This window comes from Cervus canadensis, chromosome 3 (assembly GCF_019320065.1).
Source record: "Cervus canadensis isolate Bull #8, Minnesota chromosome 3, ASM1932006v1, whole genome shotgun sequence".
NCBI classification, from domain to species: domain Eukaryota; kingdom Metazoa; phylum Chordata; class Mammalia; order Artiodactyla; family Cervidae; genus Cervus; species Cervus canadensis.
In genome coordinates this window covers 79,452,271-79,473,096 of record NC_057388.1, presented here as the reverse complement: position 1 = coordinate 79,473,096, position 20,826 = coordinate 79,452,271, and positions in this window count along the sequence as shown.

Genomic DNA, 20,826 nt, shown 5'->3' with positions numbered 1-20,826 from the left:
GATCAGTAATACCAAAGAAGTTCTCCCAGTCTTGTGAAGGTTCTGAATGCCACATCAGTCATCTGACTGGGGACTGGGAATCCCCAGTGAATCTGATGGATTCCTGACGAAGGCCATCGGGATTTGATTACAGGACTTGCATAGAACTAGGGGAAACAGAGACTCTAGTCTTGGCACAAACAAAATCTTGTGTGCACCAGAACCCAGAGGAAAGTTGCAATAACCCCACAAGAGACTGAACTGAAACTACTTGCTAGTGTTGGAGGGTCTCCTGTGGAGGAGTGGGTTGACAGGGGCTCACCACAGAGATGGGGGCACTGGCAGCAGCAGCCTTATAAGGACTTAAAACACACGTCCCTTGGTGTAAGCCCTGTTGGAGGTTGCCATTAATTTTACCATAGAGTGGGGTTGCCTCAGCCCAAACAACTAGCAGGGAGGGAGTGCAGCAGCAGATAACTGGATTAAGGCTTTACTGAGCAAGGCTCTGCCCACCAGAGCAAGTCCTAGATTTTGCCACTGCCTGTCTTTCCCATCAGGAAGCTTATACAAGCTGCTTAGCCTCCTTCATCAGAGGGCAGACAGAAGAAGCAAGAAGAACAACAATCCCATAGTGGCTAGAACAAAAGCCAATTTACAGAAAGTTAAGCAGCATGAAAACGAAGAAAGTTATATCCCAAATGAGGGACAAGATAAAATCCCAGAAAAACAACTAAATGAAGTGGGGATAGGCAACATTCCAGAAGAAGAATTTAGAATAATGATAGTGAAGATGAACTAGGATCTCAGGAATACACTTGAGAAGATGCAAGAAAAATATACCAAAGACCTAGAAGAGTTAAAGAACAGAGATGAACAATACATTAGGAGAAATCAATAGCAGAATAACCAAGACAGAAGGACAGATAAATGACCTAGAGGACAGGATGGTGGAAATCACTGCCACAGAACACAACATAGAAAAAAGAATTTTAAAAAATGAAGTTTGAGACCTCCGGGACAATATTAAATGCACCAACATTCACATTATAGGGGTCCCAGAAGGAGAAGAAAGGGAGAAAGGACCTGAGAAACTATTTGAAGAAATAATAGCTGAACACTTCCTGAACGTGGGAAAGGAAAAAGTCAACCAAGTCCAGGAAGCACTGAGAGTACCAGGCTGGATAAACCCAAGAAGGAACTCACCGAGACACACTGCAATCAAACAGAGAAAAATTAAAGACAGAGATAAAATATTAAAATCAACAAGGGAAAAAGGACAAATAACATACAAGGGAAATCCAATTAGGTTATCAGCTTATTTCTCAACAGAAACTCTACAAGTCAGAAGGGAATGGCATAATATATTTAAAGTGATGAAAGGGAAGAACCTACAACCAAGAATATTCTACCCCACAAGACTCTCATTCAGATTTGATGGAAAAATCAAAAGTTTTCCAGACAATCAAAAGTTAAGATAATTCAGCACCACCAAACCAGCTTTACAACATGCTAAAGGAACTTCTTTAAGCAGGAAACACAAGCAAAGGAAAAGATGTACACAAAATAAGCACAAAACAATTAAGAAAATGGTAATAGGATCACACATATCAATTGCCTTAAATATAAATGGGTTAAATGCATCAACTAAAAGACATAGACTGGCTGGGCAGATGAAACCACGTGAACCTATGTACTTCCTCTTAAGATATCACTCTGCTTGAACCCCAATTGTACGTAATTATTTTGTTAGGTTAATCATGTTCGCATTATGGCTTGCAATTGTAATTATCTTTTGTTTTTTGTCTGGTTATTGATTGAGAAAACTTGAAAACTGCCAAACATCTTCTACTATTATGGTTATGCAATTATTACTCAATACCATTGTACCACGACTGGTCAACAGAAAAATAATAAAATTCTATATCACCAAAATCACCGTTTCATAGAAAAACCTGTAATCACTCCCCCCCTCTGTGTTTAGTTTTTTAATTAATTTATATTTTATTGAAGGATAATTGCTTTACAGAATTTTGCTGTTTTCTGCCAAAGTTCAACATGAATCAGCCATAGGTATACATATATTCCCTCCCTTTTGAAACTCCCTTGCATCTTCCTCTCCATCTCACCCTCTAGGCTGTTACAGATCTCCTGTTTGAGTTTCCTGAGCCATATAGCAAATCCCATTGGCTACTTATTTTACATATGGTAATGTAAGTTTCCATGTTACTCTTTCCATACATCTCACCCTCTCCTCCCCTCTCCCCATGTCATAAAGATGCATCTCAGAATTATCATGGAACATTTTGAAAAATACAAGCGCCTTGGTAATGCTTTTTTATATCCAAAGCTCCAGATATGTTTCTAATGAGCAGCCATGCATCTTTTACTTTTATCTGGTTTGTTTCACTTTTTCTATTTCATATCCAGTGTTCCTATTTCATTTTTTCATTTAGTTTATGTTTTCCAGTTTCTCCATCTCTTCATTTTCTTTGATGTTCTTTCTCAATCTTTTAACAAGCATAGTAGAAAAGCTTTTTTTTGTGTGTGTATACACACACACACACACACACACACACACAAACTCTGGCCATCTGATGTGAAAAACTGACACACTGGAAAAGACTCTGATGCTGGAAAATATTGAAACCAGGTGGAGAAAGTGACAAAGGAATAAATGTTGGATGGCATCACGAACTCAATGGACATGAATTCTCGCAAACTCTGGGAGATGGTGAAGGATAGGGAAGCATGGAATGTTGCATTCCATGGGCTCACAAAGAATTGGACATGACCAAGTGACTGAACAACAACAAGATATATATATATATATATATATATATATATATTATATATATATATATATATATATACACATATATTATGTATCAGATATATATTTTAGAAAACTTATGAAAAACTCAGCAGTGGCCACAGGACAGGAAAAGGTCAGTTTTCCTTCCAACCCCAAAGAAAGGCAATGCCAAAGAATGCACAAACTACTGGACAATTGTGCTCATCTCACACGCCAGCAAAGTAATACTCAAAACTCTAAGCCAGGCTTCAGCAATAGGTAAATCGTGAACTTCCCGATGTTCAAGTTGGCTTTAGAAAAGGCAGAGGAACCAGAGATCAAATTGCCAACATCCGCTGGATCATTGAAAAAAGCAAGAGAGTTCCAGAAAACCATCTATTTCTGCTTTGTTGACTATGCCAAAGCCTTTGGCTGTGTGGATCACAATAAGCTGTGGAAAATTCTGAAAGAGATGGGAATACCAGACCACTTGACCTGCCTCTTGAGAAACCTGTATGCAGGTCAGGAAGCAACAGTTAGAACTGGACATGGAGCAACAGACTAGTTCCAAATAGGAAAAGGAGTACATCAAGGCTGTATATTGTCACCCTGCTTATTTAACTTCTATGCAGAGTACATCATGAGAAACGCTGGGTTGGATGAAACATAAGCTGGAATCAAGATTGCCAGGAGAAATATCCATAACCTCAAATATGCAGATGACAACACCCTTATGGAAGAAAGTGGAAAACTAAAGAGCCTCTTGATGAAAGTGAAAGAGGAGACTGAAAAAGTTGGCTTAACGCTCAACGTTCAGAAAACTAAGATCATGGCATTGGTCCCATCACTTCATGGCAGATAGATGGGGAAACTGTGGAAACAGTATCTGACTTTGTTGCTTTTGGGCTCCCAAATCACTGCAGATGGTGACTGCAGCCATGAAATTAAAAGAAGCTTACTCCTTGGAAGGAAAGTTATGACCAATGTAGACAGCATATTAAAAAGCAGAGACATTACTTTGCCAACAAAGTTGGTCCATTTAGTTAAGACTATGGTTTTTCCAGGAGTCATGTATAGATGTGAAAGTTGGACTATAAAGAAAGCTGAGCACCAAAGAATTGATGCTTTTGAACTGTGGTGTTGGAGAAGAGTCTTGAGAGTCCCTTGGACTGCAAGGAGATCCAACTAGTCCATCCTAAAGGAGATCAGTCCTGGGTGTTCATTGGAAGGATGATGCTGAAGCTGAAACTGCAGTATTTTGGCCACCTGATGCAAAGAGCTGACTCTTTTGAAAAGAATCTGATGCTGGGAAAAATTGAGGGCGGTAGGAGAAGGGGACGACAGAGGATGAGATGTTTGGATGGCATCACTGACTCAATGGACATGAGTTGGTTAAACTCTGGGAGTTGGTGATGGACAGGGAGGCCTGGCGTGCTGCAGTTTATGGGGTCACAAAGAGTTGAACACGACTGAGCAACTAAACCAAACTGAACTGAACTGAAACTTGTGTATTTTTTCCTTACTAAAAAATTTATGACATTTTGATTCCATTTGCTTGATGTAGTATGAATATAATCCTAGATTTTCAATTAAAAAATATGCAACAAGCACCAAATGTTTATTCTACAGCACAGGGAACTATAGTCAATATCTTGTAATAACCTATAATGGAAAATAATCTGAAGAAAATTTAGATATATATGTATAACTGAATCACCATAATGTGCACCCAGAACATTGTTAGTTACTATACTTCAATAATATATATGTATATTCAAATCCTAAAAGATGACGTGTGAAAGTGCTGCACTCAATATGTCAGCAAATTTGGAAAACTCAGCAGTGGCCACAGGACTGGAAAATATGTTTTCATTCTAATGCCAAAGAAGGGCAATGCCAAAGAATGCCCAAACTACCACACAATTGGACTCATTTTACATGCTATCAAAGTAATGCTCAAAATTCTCCAAGCAAGGCTTCAACACTATGTGAACCAAGAACTTCCAGATGTTCAAACTGGATTTAGAAAATATAAGAAACCAGAGATTAAATTGCCAACATTCATTGGATCATAGAAAAAGCAAGAGAATTCCAGAAAAACATCCTCTTCTTCTTCATTGACTACACCAAAGAGTTTGACTGTGTGGATCACAACAAACTGTGGAAAATTCTGAAAGAGATGAGAATACTGGACCATCTTACCTGCCTCCTGAGAAACCTATATGCAGATCAAGAAGCAACAGTTAGAATCAGACATGGAACAAAGGATTGGCTCCAAATTGGAAAAGGAGTATGTCAAGGCTGTATATTGTCAACCTGCTTATTTAATTAATATGCAGGGTACATCATGCAAAATGACAGGCTGGATGAAGCGCAAGCTGGAATCAAGATTGCAGGGAGAAATATCACTAGCCCTAGATATGCAGATGATGCTACCCTTAGGCAGAAAGCTAAGAGGAACTAAAGAGTCTCTTGATGAAGGTGAAAAAGGAGAGTGAAAAAGCTGGCTTGAAACTCAGCATTCAAGACGCTAACATCATGGCATCCAATCTCATCACTTCATGGCAAATAAATGGGGAAACAATGGAAAAAGTGACAGATTTTATTTTCTTGGGCTCCAAAATCACTGCAGACGGTGACTACCTAGACTGCTGAGCCTTAGACGCTCGCCTAAGAGAAGAAAACCTATGTGAAACCTAGATAGTGTATTGAAAAGCAGAGACATAACTTTTGCTGACAAAGGTTCATATAGACAAAGCTATGTCTTTTCCAGTAGTCAGATATGGATGTGAGTATTGAACCATAGAGAAGGCTGAATGCTGAAGAATTTATGCTTTGAACTGTGGTGTTGGAGAAGGCCCTTGAGAAACCCTTGGACTGCAAGGAGATCAAACCAGTGAATCCTAAAGGAAATCAATACTGAATATTCATTAGATGGACTGATGCTGAAGCTGAAGCTCCAGTACTTTAGTACCTGATATGGAGAGCCGATACATTCAAAAAACCCCTAACACTGGAAAAGATTAAAGGCAGAAAGAGAAGGGGACAACAGAGGATGGTTGGATGGCATCAATGACTCAATGGATATTAGTTTGAGCAAGTTCTGGGAGATGGTGAAGGACAGGGAAGCCTCGTGTGTTCACAAATAGTCAGACACGACTGAGCGACTGAACAACAGCACACTAAGAGAAAAAGAAAATGACAGATTAGAACAATGAAATAATTTGTTTCTCAATTTTATTATTATTTTTTGCAGCTGCATTTGCTCATTTGTGTTTTTTTAATTAATTAATTAATCAATTTTACTGTACAATATTGTAATGGTTTTGCCATACATTGACTTGAATCCACCATGGGTGTACATGTGTTCCCCATCATGAACCCCCCTCCCACTTCCCTCCCCATCACAATCCTCTGGGTCATCCCAGTGCACAAGTCCCAAGCACCCTGTATCATGCATCAAATCTGGACTGACAATTCATTTCACATATGATAATTTACATGTTTCAATGCCATTCTCCCATATCATCCTGCCCTCACCCTCTCCCACAGAATCCAAAAGACTGTTCAATACATCTGTATCTCTTTTGCTGTCTCACATACAGGGTTATTGTTACCATATTTCTAAATTCCATACATATGTGTTAGTATACTGTATTGGTGTTTTTCTTTCTAGCTTACTTCACTCTGTATAATGGGCTCCAGTTTCAACCATCTCATTAGAACTGATTCAAATGTATTCTTTTTAATGGCTGAGTAATATTCCATTGTGTATATGTACCATATACACAATCCATTCATCTGCTGATGGGCATCTAGGTTGCTTCCATGTCCTGGCTATTATAAACAGTGCTGCAATGAACATTGGGGTACACGTGTCTCTTTCAGTTCTGGTTTCCTCAGTGTGTATGCCCAGCAGTGGGATTGCTGGGTCATATGGCAGTTCTGTTTTCAGCTTTTAAAGGAATCTCCACACTGTTCTCCATAGTGGCTGTACTAGTTTGCACTCCTACCAACAGTGTAAGAGGGTTCCCCTCTCTCCACACCCTCTCCAGCATTTATTGCTTGTAGACTTTTGGATAGCAGCCATCCTGACTGGCGTGTAATGGTACCTCACTGTGGTTTTGATTTGCATTTCTTTGATAATAAGTGATGTTGAGCATCTTTTCATGTGTTTGTTAGCCATCTGTATTTCTTCTTTGGAGAAATGTCTGTTTAGTTTTTGGCCCATTTTTTGATTGGGTCTTTTATTTTTCTGGAATTGAGCTGCAGGAGTTGCTTGTATATTTTTGAGATTAATTCTTTGTCCGTTGCTTTGTTTGCTATTATTTTCTCCCATTCTGAAGGCTGTCTTTTCAATTATGTCAAGAGATGCAGAGAAAGCCTTTGACAATATTCAACATCCATTTATGACAAAAAAAACCCTCCAGAAGGCAGGAATAGAAGGAACATACCTCAACATAATAAAAGTTATATATGACAAACCCTCAGCAAACATTATCCTCAATGGTGAAATATTGAAAGCATTTCCCCTAAAATCAGGAACAAGACAAGGGTGCCCACTCTCACCACTACTATTCAACATAGTTTTGGAAGTTTTGACCACAGCAATCAGAGCAGAAAAAGAAATAAAAGGAACCCAGATTAGAAAAGAAGAAGTAAAACTCTCACTGTTTGCAGATGACATGATCCTTTACATAGAAAGCCCTAAAAATTCCACCAGAAAATTACTAGAGCTAATCAATGAATATAGTAAGGTTGCAGGATATAAAATTAACACACAAAAATCCCTTGCATTCCTATACACTAACAATGAGAAAACAGAAATATAAATTAAGGAAACAATTCCAGGCACCATTGCAACAAAAAGAATAAAATACTTAGGAATATATCTACCTAAAAAAACAAAAGACCTATATATATGTAGAAAACTATAAAACACTGGTGATAGAAATCAAAGAGGACACAAATAGATGGAGAAATGTACTATGTCCATGGATTGGAAGAATCAATATAGTGAAAATGAGTATACTACTCAAAGCAATCTATAGATTCAGTGCAATCCCTATCAAGCTACCAGTGGTTTTTTCAGAGAACTAAAACAAATAATTCACAATTTGTATGGAAATACAAAAAAACCTTGAATAGCCAAAGCAATCTTGAGAAAGAAGAATGGAACTGGAGGAATCAACCTGCCTGACTTCAGTCTCTACTACAAAGCCACAGTCATCAAGACAGTATGGTAATGGCACAAAGGCAGAAATATAGATCAATGGAACAGAATAGAAAGCCCAGAGATAAATCCACGAACCTATGGACACCTTATCTTTGGCAAAGGAGGCAAGAATATACAATGGAAAAAAGACAATCTCTTTAACAAGTGGTGCTGGGAAAACTGGTCAACCACTTGTAAAAGAATGAAACTAGAACACTTTCTAACACCATACACAAAAATAAACTCAAAGTGGATTAAAGATCTAAATGTGAGACCAGAAACTATTAAACTCCTAGAGGAAAACATAGGCAAAACACTCTCCAACATAAATCACAGCAGGATCCTCTATGACCCACCTCCCAGAATATTGTTTCTCAATTTTAAATGCCTGGAAAGAAATGGAATTTTGTAAAATGAACACATTTGAAAATGGTTACATCAAAAGGATAATTTATCTTCGTGAATCCTTGTTAATTTACATATCAGTTTGAATGTCTAAGACAGTTCACTTTATTAAGAATATTAGATCAATATCATTCTCAGAGTATCAGTGGCACTCTCCATTGTGTTTAATGAAAAATAAAATCTAAATGACTGGGAAAATTAAGTATGTTTTAATTATTTTTCTCAATTCTTTGCTAGGTATCTATATTTGCATAAATATAACCCAGATCAGGATGGGTGTATAAATTTTAAAACAGTGCTATGTAAATAAGTAATTTTTATCTCTCTAAAGTTAAACTCTGAATGATTTGCTTTTCCTATTTTCTTCATCCCTTGTTCTTACAGTTGTATATGACACATAATAATTTGCCTTCACTATGTGTTCATATTTATAGTAATGTCAACCAGAGGACGTGAGTCAGGTGTGATTTTTAAAACAGTCAGTAGCTGGAGAGATGATCTTTGGGAGATGTCTTGGGTGTAGCTTGCTCATTTTGAAGCACTGCAATTGCCTTGAAGTTTTCATTTTGTGTGGTCAAGTACTTAAGGAGCAGCCTTATCTACATTTGAGTAAGACTACATATAATACAGTAAATGGCATGAAAAACAAGATTGATGCCTGTTTCAGACTACAAAAGTCTTTCACATAATGGTAGAAGCATCATAATTCATCTGCAAAAACATCAGTTTCAGTTATGGATATCCAACAATGTATATAAAGTATGCTTAGTAATAATATACTTATCCTGCACAATGGGATTCCCTGTTTAAATTACTTCAGATATAGGATTTTAATAATAATTAATATTAATTATTTCTCAGATTGAAACACATTTTATTCATTTGCTTAAATTGTGTGTACCATAGATGCATCAGCAAATATAGAAGTTTGCAGGTTTTACATACAGTGTAAAGGTTTTATACACAGAGATAATGTCTAAAGAAAGATCATTTAATTGGGAAGAATGCCTTTGAAATCAACAAATCAATAACAAATTCCTTTGCAAGGATTATTTGTCCTTGGCTAATTGTTTAGTTTATAGAATGTAATGAGTCTGAAATTTTATTTGGGGGTCTATTTCAGTTTGTCATAAACTTATAAGCCTATGCATTTCTATATTTATTACTTAACATAAATTTATCTAATTTCTAATTTATTGAAACACTGGAGTCTAATTTATGAATGTTGAGCTCCCAATATATACTCATTAAAGTAGGATTTCAAAGATGTATAAGGTTAAGGACCATGCCATTAAGGAGTTTAAATGGGAGAAAGAAATAAGAATACATTATTATAAAAGTGTGTGCTTTGTGAATGAATAAGATTGAAAATGGCAGAGAGTTGTCTAATTTCCTTTCCTGAGAAAACAGTATGAAACTGGGTAGTATCCCTCCCATGCTGACTCTGAGATCTGGGCAATGGACAATGAGGAAATAAAATTCAAACTTTTGGTAGTGATAGAAAATATGAAAAGCAGACAAACAAACAAAAAAACTGTAGCAAAGTTCCAGGTAAGTAGATACAGTATAAATAGACTCTGAAGAAAAAAGAAGGAAACACAGAAGATGGCGTATGTGCTGCATGCATGCTTCAGTTATGTCCAACCCATGGACAGTAGCCCGCCACACTCCTCTCTTCATGGGATTCTCCAGGCAAGAATACTAGAGTGGGTCGCCTTTTCCTCCTCCAAGGGATCTTTTCCACCCAGGGATCAAATCCACATCTCTTACATCTCCTGCATTGGCAGGCAGGGGAGAAATTTTAAATATTTTGAAAACTATACTCAGAAGAAATGAGATTCAAAGATGGTTTTTGAATATTGTATAAAAGTAAATGGGCCTTCCAGGTGGCTCAGTAGTGAAGAATCTGCCTGCCAATGCAGAAGCTGAAAGAGATGCAGCTTGGATCCCTGGGTCAGGAAGATCCCCTGGAGTAGGAAATGGCAACCTGCTCCAGTATTCTTGTCAGAAAAATCCCATACACAAAGGACTCTGGTAGGCTACCATCCATGGAGTTGCAGAGTGGGACATAGCTGAGCAACTGCATACAGACACATGTATTAAAAAAATAAGACTTTGAGTGCAACTCCAATAACTTGAATTGAAATTATTTTCCAAAGATTTCTTAGTAGTTTGCTAAATGAGAACTGTTAAAAATATTACATTTAATAACTGTAAAAGTTATCTAAACCTATAAAATGTAATTCTTATTAGACTTCATTAATATAATCAAATGTAAAAAGTCATTAGTAATATAAATCTAATTTTATACCATTAATAAATGTGTGTTTTAAATTAATGTAATCTGCTCACATATTTTTTGTTATATAAATGTGGCATTCAAAACAGCATCATCTATAGTACACCAATTTTGATTTTTAAAAACATTTTCTCATTACACAATCTGTGAATGATAATCCTTGCTTACTTTAAAGGCATATCTCAAAAATTATTTCTATTAAATGGCCCTCAGATATCTTCTATTCTCTACTTTCTTCAGTTCATTTTAATCATATTTATACATTTGATACATATATTTCTGAATGACATTTTAAATTAAGATTTGCAAATAATTGCTTTTGTACCTTCCTCAGAGATTAGCCAAATGCATTAGACATGGTATACCTATGCCATAATGTATCAATAAATACATCAATGATTTGAATATTTAAACATGAAGACTATAATTTATGACCTTTCAGTCAATGAACAATGACATTTTGAAGAATAAAAGTAAATTTTAACAGTTTTGGTATTACATGATCAGTCTTACTGGATAGTTTCACTTTGTTTCAGAGCAATGAGCATGTCTGAACAGCCAATGTACATTGCAATCTAGAGACAAATTTTCTTAAAGACAAAGAACTCCAGAGAGATCTGAAGCCTTCTCCTTCCTTCTCTGAATGGAGACACAATGCCTATATTCTTACATTGATTACTAAAGCAACAGATATTTTCCCTCTGTCACTTGGAAGAAGATATTTACTTAATGAGTAATCTGTTTTTCTCCCTATCTCCCTCTTCTTCCATCCCTCCCTTCTTTTTCACAGGAAAGGCAATATTCTTGCAATCTATTAAAAAACTGAGTTTCTTAAATTTTGCAGTTCCTCTTTTGTGATGTAATTTCACTGTGTATACAGGAAATATCCAGTCTACATTTGTGTTATTCTGTGGGAAATGGGTGCTAAAATGCTATTCTAACAATTTTTTTCCATGAGAAATAAAATTGCCTCTGTCCTTGTAAACATATGTATATAAAATGTTGTTCTTCAGTCACTAAGCCATGTCTGACTCTTTGTGAACCCATGGACTGCAGCATGCCAGGGTTCCCAGTCCTTCACCATCTCCTGGAGTTTGCTCAAATTCATGTCCATTGAGTCAGTGATGCCAGCCAACCATTTAATCCTCTGTTGTCCCCTTCTGCTCCTGCCTTTAATCTTTCCCAGCATCAGGGTCTTTTCAAATGAGTCATCTCTTCTCACCAGGTGGCCAAAGTATTGGAGCTTCAGCACCTGTCTTTCCAATGAACATTCAGGGTTGATTTCCTTTAGGATTGACTGGTTTGATCTCCTTGCTGCCCAAGGGCCTCTCACAAGTCTTCTCTAGCACCACAGTTTGAAAACACCAGTTCTTCAGTGCTTAGCCTTCTTTATGGTCCAACTCTCACATCTGTACATGACTACTAGAAAACTATAGGTTTGACTATATGGACCTTTGTCAGCAAATTGATGTCTCTGCTTTTTAATGCACTGCCTGGGTTTGTCGTAACTTTCTTTCCAAGGAGCCAGTGTCTTTTAATTTCAAGGCTGCAGTCACCATCCACAGTGATTTTGGAGCCCAAGAAAAGAAAATCTGTCATTGCTTCCACTCTTTTCCCATCGATTTGCCATGAAGTGATGGGAAAGATGCCATATCTTAATTTTTTGAATGATGAATTTTAAACCAACTTTTTCACTCTCATTTTTCACCTTCATCAAGAAGCTCTTTTGTCAACCTAATTTGCCAGCTAGAATGCAGCAACATAATCTCAGATTCTCTACAATTTCACACTTTTCAACCTGGTGACAAGGATGAATCTGTGGATCCATTGACTCAGGCAGTTCCTGTCAATCAATGACATGTTGACCAACTGGTATGGTGCATTAGACAATATGTAGTCCTCTGCTTTGTTGTATTTTAATGACAATAACTTACAGAAGTGCTTACAAACAGTACTGAGAGGTATTTTGAAATAAATGTCAAACAAAAATTGCACTCTACGAAGTTAAACAGGCAAGGGAGTCTATTCAAGACTATTGCAATAAGAAATAGGAATTGAACTTAACTACACTGAAGCAAAACATAGAAGGTTTATAAGCCGTGGGGGAACGAGTGGGAAAGTGCAGGAGGCTACTGAGTTGGAATTTGGTCAATGTGATTAGGTCTTTTGTGTTTGCCAGTTAGCATTTATTGCAACCCCACAGACCCTGGGAGATAGAGGCACTAAATTCCTTGATAATTATATCTCAAAGAGTTTGCTCCCAGACTTGAGTAAGAAATTCCTAGGTAGGAAAACTGGTAAGAAGCTGAGAGACAATGTATCTACATTACAAAATGACAGAGATAAACCTTGCAATTTCAAGAGTTCTCAAAGTAAAGGTTCTAAGAAAAGGAGGGTCAGGAGGCTATAATCAGGAAGCAACCTACCTAAAGTTTAATTACAGTGAAGGAAATAATGTTGGTTATAAGCAGTCCAACTAGTGCATTTGTTTTTTTCTCTCTCCTCCAGGTAGGAGGAGAAAAGATTCAGCAATTTCAGGCAGACCTGAGAGCAAATATGTTTTGCTGACTGACATAGGGAAACTTTCTCAGAGAATCCCAGATTGTTTGTTATTTCTGTATGCTGACCTTAGCTACTTTAAGATAAGGGGTGGAATCAAGATCTCCTTACCCTCAAGGAGGACATAAGGTCCTACAAATCATTTGAATATGCTGGTGGAACTAACTCCAAGGAGGGGAGAATCTCATACTTTCATAGCTCTGTTGGATGCTATAAAAGGTCTTGTTAGGAGAAGGGATCCTGGGCCCAGAACTGACTGAATATACCAAGGAATATACACTTAAGCCTCACCAGCTTATTTAACTTATATGCAGAGTACATTATGTGAAATGCTGGGCTGGATGAAGAACAAACTAGAATCAAGATTGCCGGGAGAAATATCAATAACCTCAGATGTACAGATGACATCACCCTTATGGCAGAAATCAAGACGAATTAAAGAGCCTTTTGATGAAAGTGAAAGAGGAGAGTGAAAAAGTTGGCTTAAAAATCAACATTTAGAAAACTAAGATCATGGCATCTGGTCCCATCACTTCATGGCAAATAGATGGGGAAACAATGCAAACACTGACAGACTTTATTTTCTTGGGCTCCAAAATCACTGCAGATGGTCATTGCAGCCATGAAATTAAAAGACGCTTGCTCCTTGGAAGGAAAGTTATGACCAACGTAGACAGCATATTAAAAAGCAGAGACATTACTTTGCCAACAAAGGTCCATCTAGTCAAAGCTATGGTTTTTCCAGTAGTCATGTATGGATGTGAGAGTTGGACTATAAAGAAAGCTGAGTGTTGAAGAATTGATGCTTTGAACTGTGGTGTTGGAGAAGATTCTTGAGAGTCCCTTGGACTGCATGGCGATCCAACCAGTCCATCCTAAAGGAAATTAGTCCTGAATATTCATTGGAAGGACTGATACTGAAGCTGAAACTCCAATACCTTGGCCACCTGATGTTAAGAACTGATTCATTGGAAAAGACCCCAATGCTAGAAAATATTGAAGGTGGGAGGAGAAGGGGATGACAGAGGATGAGATGGTTGGATGGCATCATCGACTCGGTGGACATGAGTTTGAGCAAGCTCTGGGAGTTGCTGATGGACAGGGAAGTTTGACGTGTTGCAGTCCATGGGGTCACAAATAGTCGGACACGACTGAATGACTGAACTAAACTGAAATGAACATGTAAAGGGATATAATGAAAGATGAAAGAGTTCAGCCCAGATAGTTTTTCGATTCTGGGGAGAGTACAGTTGAGAAAGGAAACTCTAGGAACGTACAGTGGAAAAAAGAAAAAGGCTGCAATGACTATTGGATGACTATAGGTGGAGTCCTTTGCTCTATGTCGTGTTTTCACTGTGTCTACATCTGGATGTATTTAAGAATTTGTAGTGAGAATGCAATGGCAACCTACTCCAGTAATTTTGCTTGGAAAATCCCAAACACGGAGGAGCCTGGTACGCTGCAGTCCATGGGGTCGCTAAGGGTCGGACATGACTGAGCGATTTCACTTTCATTTTTCACTTTCATGCATTGGAGAAGGAAATGGCAACCCACTCCAGTGTTCTTGCCTGGAGAATCCCAGGGACGGGGGAGCCTGGTGGGCTGCCGTCTATGGGGTCGCACAGAGTCGGACACGACTGAAGTGACTTAGCAGCAGCAGCAGCCTATATTCATGCCATACTTCCTACCTCACAACTGCCAGAGGGAATCACCATCCTGACTGGGGGAGAGCAGCAAACTGAGAAGTTTGCTTGTTCTGACTGCCACAAACTGACACGTGACTGACACAAATCACCTTGCCGTTTTTCCAGTGAGTCAGGATTTATCGTGACTACTTCTCACTGCATTAAACTCTTCTAATTGGAGACAGTTTAAGACTCTGAAAATAATGATTACTTCCACTTAAAGCCTTTGGAAGGGAGGCAGAAATCAACAGGAGGCAGTCTCTTCCTGGAAGCCTGTCTTTGCAATTTTGGACTTTGGGTTTTGGCATGGCTACTAGATAATACCACTTTTGAAAAGGAACTGTTGATTTTCCTACTGAGTTCTTACTGAAACTGAATGCCTGATTCACAGAGTTTGGGGATTTTTCAGCTTGATAGGCCTATTCTGGAGGTTGGCCAACTTACATTGTATGAATGGCACAGTGGGATGAGTCTCCCTTGTCAAATGAATGTATTATATTGACAAATGCAGCCAGGCTGGCCCCAGCAGTCCACTGGCTTTCAGTGAAAAAGTGACAGCTATCCCTATGCAGGAAAACATGATTTCCCACTGTGCTGCCTAAGTCAAATTAGAGTCACTGGTTTTTTGTTTTTTGGTGCCCCAGATTCACAGTCTCTCTTTAATGCTTAGGCCTGGTTTATAGACGGTTCAGCTCAGCGGAAAACTGATGATGTCTGCTGTGGCTGTTCAGTCAACACCAGCAGCTGTGCAGAAACGAAATTGGACATGATTGCTGCACTCAGTGGGGAGAACTCAACACTTTAGACTATTGCAGATTAAAGAGAGACTCCAGGCATCTTATTTAAGAACAAGAACTGTGTTAACAGATATGGTTGCTGGCCAAATTATCTAGACTGTTAATTTAGATGCTCATGGTAAGGGCCCAGTCTCTGATGAGACTAAATGCTATCAAACCTGCAATGTCCAAATTGCTACAATCACTGTATGAATTCATCACTACGTCAGTAGTTGGACATGGCAATATACCTCCACCTATAATAGACTGAGCACAAGAAAATGGCTCTATATTTCTGAGGCGTATAATAAACTGCATGCCAATCTTGTGACTCCTGCCAAAGGGACCTGTTTAGCTACTGAACAATTGGTGGGGGAATTCATATCATATAGAGGGTGGTCCCTGCTAACTCTGACAGACTGACTAAATCAAGAGCTTACCCCCATGGCAAGGCTCGGAGAAGGCAATGGCACCCCACTCTAGTACTCTTGCCTGGAAAATCCCATGGATGGAGGAGCCTGGTAGGCTGTGGTCCATGGGGATGCTGAGTTGGACACGACTGAGCGACTTCACTTTCACTTTTCACTTTCACACATTGGAGAAGGAAATGGCAACCCACTCCAGTGTTCTTGCCTGGAGAATCCCAGGAATGGGGGAGCCTGGTGGGCTAACGTCTGTGGGGTCGCACAGAGTCGGACACAACTGAAGTCTTAACAGTAACATGGCAAGGCTATTGTGGTACTTCACCAGTATTGACTTTTGACTCTTTCAAAATACTGATTAGTTAATCATGGCCATACCACTGTGACCCCTCAGAAAAAACCTCTGCTATATGTTCAGCTTTGAAAACCATTTGTATTTTATGGAAAAGGTTTATAAACAATGGGCTAAAATCTGACTCTACCCCCCCTTACTTTTTCAGGGACATGCAGCTAAGTAGGCAGATCTGTTTTTTAGCAGGTGTTCCCCAAAAAGGATTATCTCATGTAAGCTTCTTTAAGAAAAACAATTAAGACAAAAATTTGAAGAATTAAGGGAGTTATGAGGACCAGCACTATAATTTGAGGATTCCCCCTGCCATTCCTGAGTATAATTCTTTATTTTTTAACTTCAACCATCCCCAATGGGTGGCACACCCTCTGGATGCTGTTCTGGATAAGAGGGGTACTCACGGATGTTACCTTCATTCTGATTAGGTTTTGTGTAGATGTTCTTTTTGCTTCCCTCTTGCACCTTACTTTTCCATATGCATGATCTTGATGAGAGTAGAGATGATTGATAAAAGATGAAGTTTTATCTTCTGGAAAAGAGTATTCAGATTTTATACAGCTGGGGAGAGAATAGAAACCAAGAGAGAATACAAACATGAGTGGGAGTGTCTTAGGTCCTGGGAGGGAGATGTATGTAAGTGTGTGTGTGGTCAGGAGGTAGCATTAATATACATTATGTTTCAAACCTGGGCTTGAAGGCTTCATCCAAATAAAATGCCTTAGTGCAACTTTCTCCAACTGTCATGAATGCCTTTGAGTTTAAGTGAATGCTGAGTCAGCTACCTCCTTCAAGTCATCTCTGACCGTGAGACCACACGTTAACAACTCCAGTTTCTCCAAGTCCTAAGTATAACACCTTGAGGTGCTTCCTCATATTGATTTATAAATAATGAAGAATGCTACACCACATAATTGATAGTGTACACAAACAGTACCAGTTGCACTGTCTTCCCCCCAGGCAGTTCCTTCCCAAAACAAGAAATTGGACTCAATACTCAGACTTAATTGGGAACCCTAGGTTTACCAACTAGCTAGGAAGTCCCAGAGGAGGCCCCATAAGATGCTAGGTTGGAGGTACTGTCAGCCTATATCCCTTATTGTTATATGTCTCACAAAGGGGTCCCAACCATATAAACAGTAATTGTTGCTAAATATTAATACAACATGTGTGCCCTTTGGATCATATTTATTTTTTAGAGGCCAGGTATTATCTTCTTTCCTCTCAAAAACATAATGAGTTACTTCTTAGAGATAGTATAAGAGTGTTTTTGCCTTTTCATACTGTAAGGAAAAACACTCTTACAACCATCTCTAAGTAAATTTTTTTTTTTTTTTTTGAACAGTGGTGTTGGAGAAGACTCTTGAGAGTCCCTTGGACTGCATGAAGATCAAACCAGTCAATCCTAAAGGAAATAAGTCCTGAATATTCATTGGAAGGACTGATGCTAAAGCTGAAACTCCAGTACTTTGGCCACCTGATGAGAAGAACTGACGCATTGGAAAAGACCCTGATGCTGGGTAAGATTGAAGGCAGGAGGGGAAGGAGATGACAGAGAATGAGATGGTTGGATGGCATCACCGACTTGATGGACATTAATTTGAGCAAACTCCAGGAGTTGGTGATCGACAGGGAAGCTTGACATGCTTCATTTGGTTAGATCCATGACCCTAGGGATCATGACTGAGGTCATCATCAGAGGTTTACCTCATTCTGATGCCCAGATTTCTGCTGACAGTAGCTTTAAGTGCTACAGAGACAATCAATGGATTTTATACTAGTGTTAGTGCCATCAGAGAGGCTGATGGAGTGGTATTTGTATGAAAAAAATTCACAGACATCTGGAGTGGATCTGCTGGGAGACAATTCACCTTGAATGTTTTCAATTTTCTTCATGGTCCTGATCTTTGACATGAAAAGACACTCGTGAACAGAAAACATGCTTTAGAAGATTGAAGCAGCTTTTCTGTAAGGTTAAACAGTTCTGGGAAGACTTGGAATCATGCAAATCTCTCCTTCCTCCTCCTGGATACTTTTGTTTAGATGTCAAGTTAGTAAATCAAGAGACATGTTTCTCCTCTAATCCAGAGGAAATGTGCTTAGTGAGTAATCTCTCTTGTTGTCTAGAAGCGAGAATAAGGGTATGTGTTAGCAGCTTACAAAAACTCTGACACTCCTAAAATGTGGAATCACATGGATAGATAGGACTGGGATATAGGGAAGCAGAGCTAAGATATTACCCTGGCTGTTATTTGTACTGTGAGTAAAATAATGGCCTATGTCTCTGACCCAGGGATATTGTGTCTTCTGTCAGTATGAGTACATAAAACTGTGTCAGGCTAACTCATTAGTTTGCAAGTAAGGTAAATTCAGTCACCTAAGTTTCTGAGCCAACTCTTAAGAAATTTAGATTCAATGTCATTTTGAGACTTTATCCAGATCTAGTAATTTTATAAATGACTATTGGAAGGGATACTAAACAGCAAGCTCCACAGTGCTATCATCTAAGGATATAAACAAATTGTACAGAAATATTTACATGCATTCTCCTAAATCATTAGTGAAAGCTGACATGGATAAATAATTCATATAGATAAAGTAATTTCACATAAAATAAGTTTTATAAAGAAACAAAATACAATATTAGTTTAAGGGAGAACTCAATAGAGGATACTTAAATGGACTGGCCTTGGAGGTAGGACAAAAATGGGAGAGTAAGTTATCACAGAAACATAAAAAGGATAACCTTCTAATGTAAGAGAGTGACCATCCCTGCCACAGTTTCATATAATATGAAGTCAGATAACTACTATATGATTCTAAAAGGGAGAATTTGTTAATGACTTTGGGGAATATCTTTTGAATGATGGGAATAAAAGTCTTAATAGAGTGGGTAAACAGAAGAAATAGGACTAGAATGGAGAGATAATACTTTAACTCTTCACAGATATTTTTCTATGATGAGGAACAGAGGAGAAAAAGGAAAACAGTTCTGGGAAAGAACATAGGAACAAGGAAACAATATGGAATTGTAGGCAACATTTGTGTTTTTGAATACTGATCAATTTACATGAAAACTTAGCATCAGAATAAAAGCCTCTAACTTGAAGAAGACTGTTAACAAAACATATTATATTAAAAGAATTTTGTTTGCTATCCTATTCTTAGGAGCAAGAAGTGTCCTTATGACTCAGAAGGTTGATTAAAATCAAGACTTACGGACTTTCTAGGATATTTTCTCATGAAAGTTCCTATGATCAATTCTAGAACATGAGAAAGAACATAAAGAATACCTACTGTGAGGCCTATTCTTATAATTGTTCATCCTGTTATATTTACTTTTTAATTAGTATCAATATTTATCAAAATATTTATAATGAATATTAAAATTTAACTCAGCAATAAAAAGATAGGGAACTTAGTTTAAACATGAGCAAAGGATTTGAACAGATATTTCTCTAAAGAAAATTTGAAAATTAGCCAATATGGTACACATGGAAAGATGCTCAATGTTAGTCATAGGGAAAATCAAACTAAAACACAGTGAGGTACCACTTTAAACCGACTAGAATAGTTTTAAATCCATTAGAATAGTTTTAATGAAAAACAAAATGGTAAAAGTTGGCGCTGTTGGTGACGTTATAGACTGGAATCGTCCTACATTGCTGGTGGGAATGTAAATTGTTAAGGAAGTCAACATGGAGTTTCCTTGTGACATGGCATTTCTACTTCTAGTTATGTACACAAGATAATTGAAGCCATAATTCACACAAAAACTTGTGCATAAATATTCAAAGCAGCATCATTCATAATAGCCAGAAGGTGGAAATGACCCGTGCCTATCATTTGATAAATGGATAAACAAAATATGGCAAATTAATACAACAGTTTATTATTCAGCCACAAAAAATGAAGTACTGATACATGTGACAACATGGATAAATTATGAAAACATTATGTTAAATGAAAAAGGCCAGATGTAAAAGGCATATTTTATGATCACATTTATATGAAATGTCAAGAATAAGCAAATCCATAGAGACGGTTGGGGAAGGAGAAACAAAGCCTACAGGTTTTTTTCTTGGGTAATGGAAATGTTTTGGATACAGTGGTGATAATTGTAAAACACTGTGAGTATACAATGTCACATGGTTAAAATGGTAAATTTTATTTTATGTAAATTTAATATCAATAAAATCATAAAAGTACTAAAATGTACCATTTTATTTAACCCTTCATCAAAAAAATGGTTTAAGCATGTTTCATTTTTTTATGGATTAGATAGAGTTAATTTAAAAATGAGTAAGTTTAGGAGATTAATGAGTTGAAAATCTTGGTATTGACAGTTC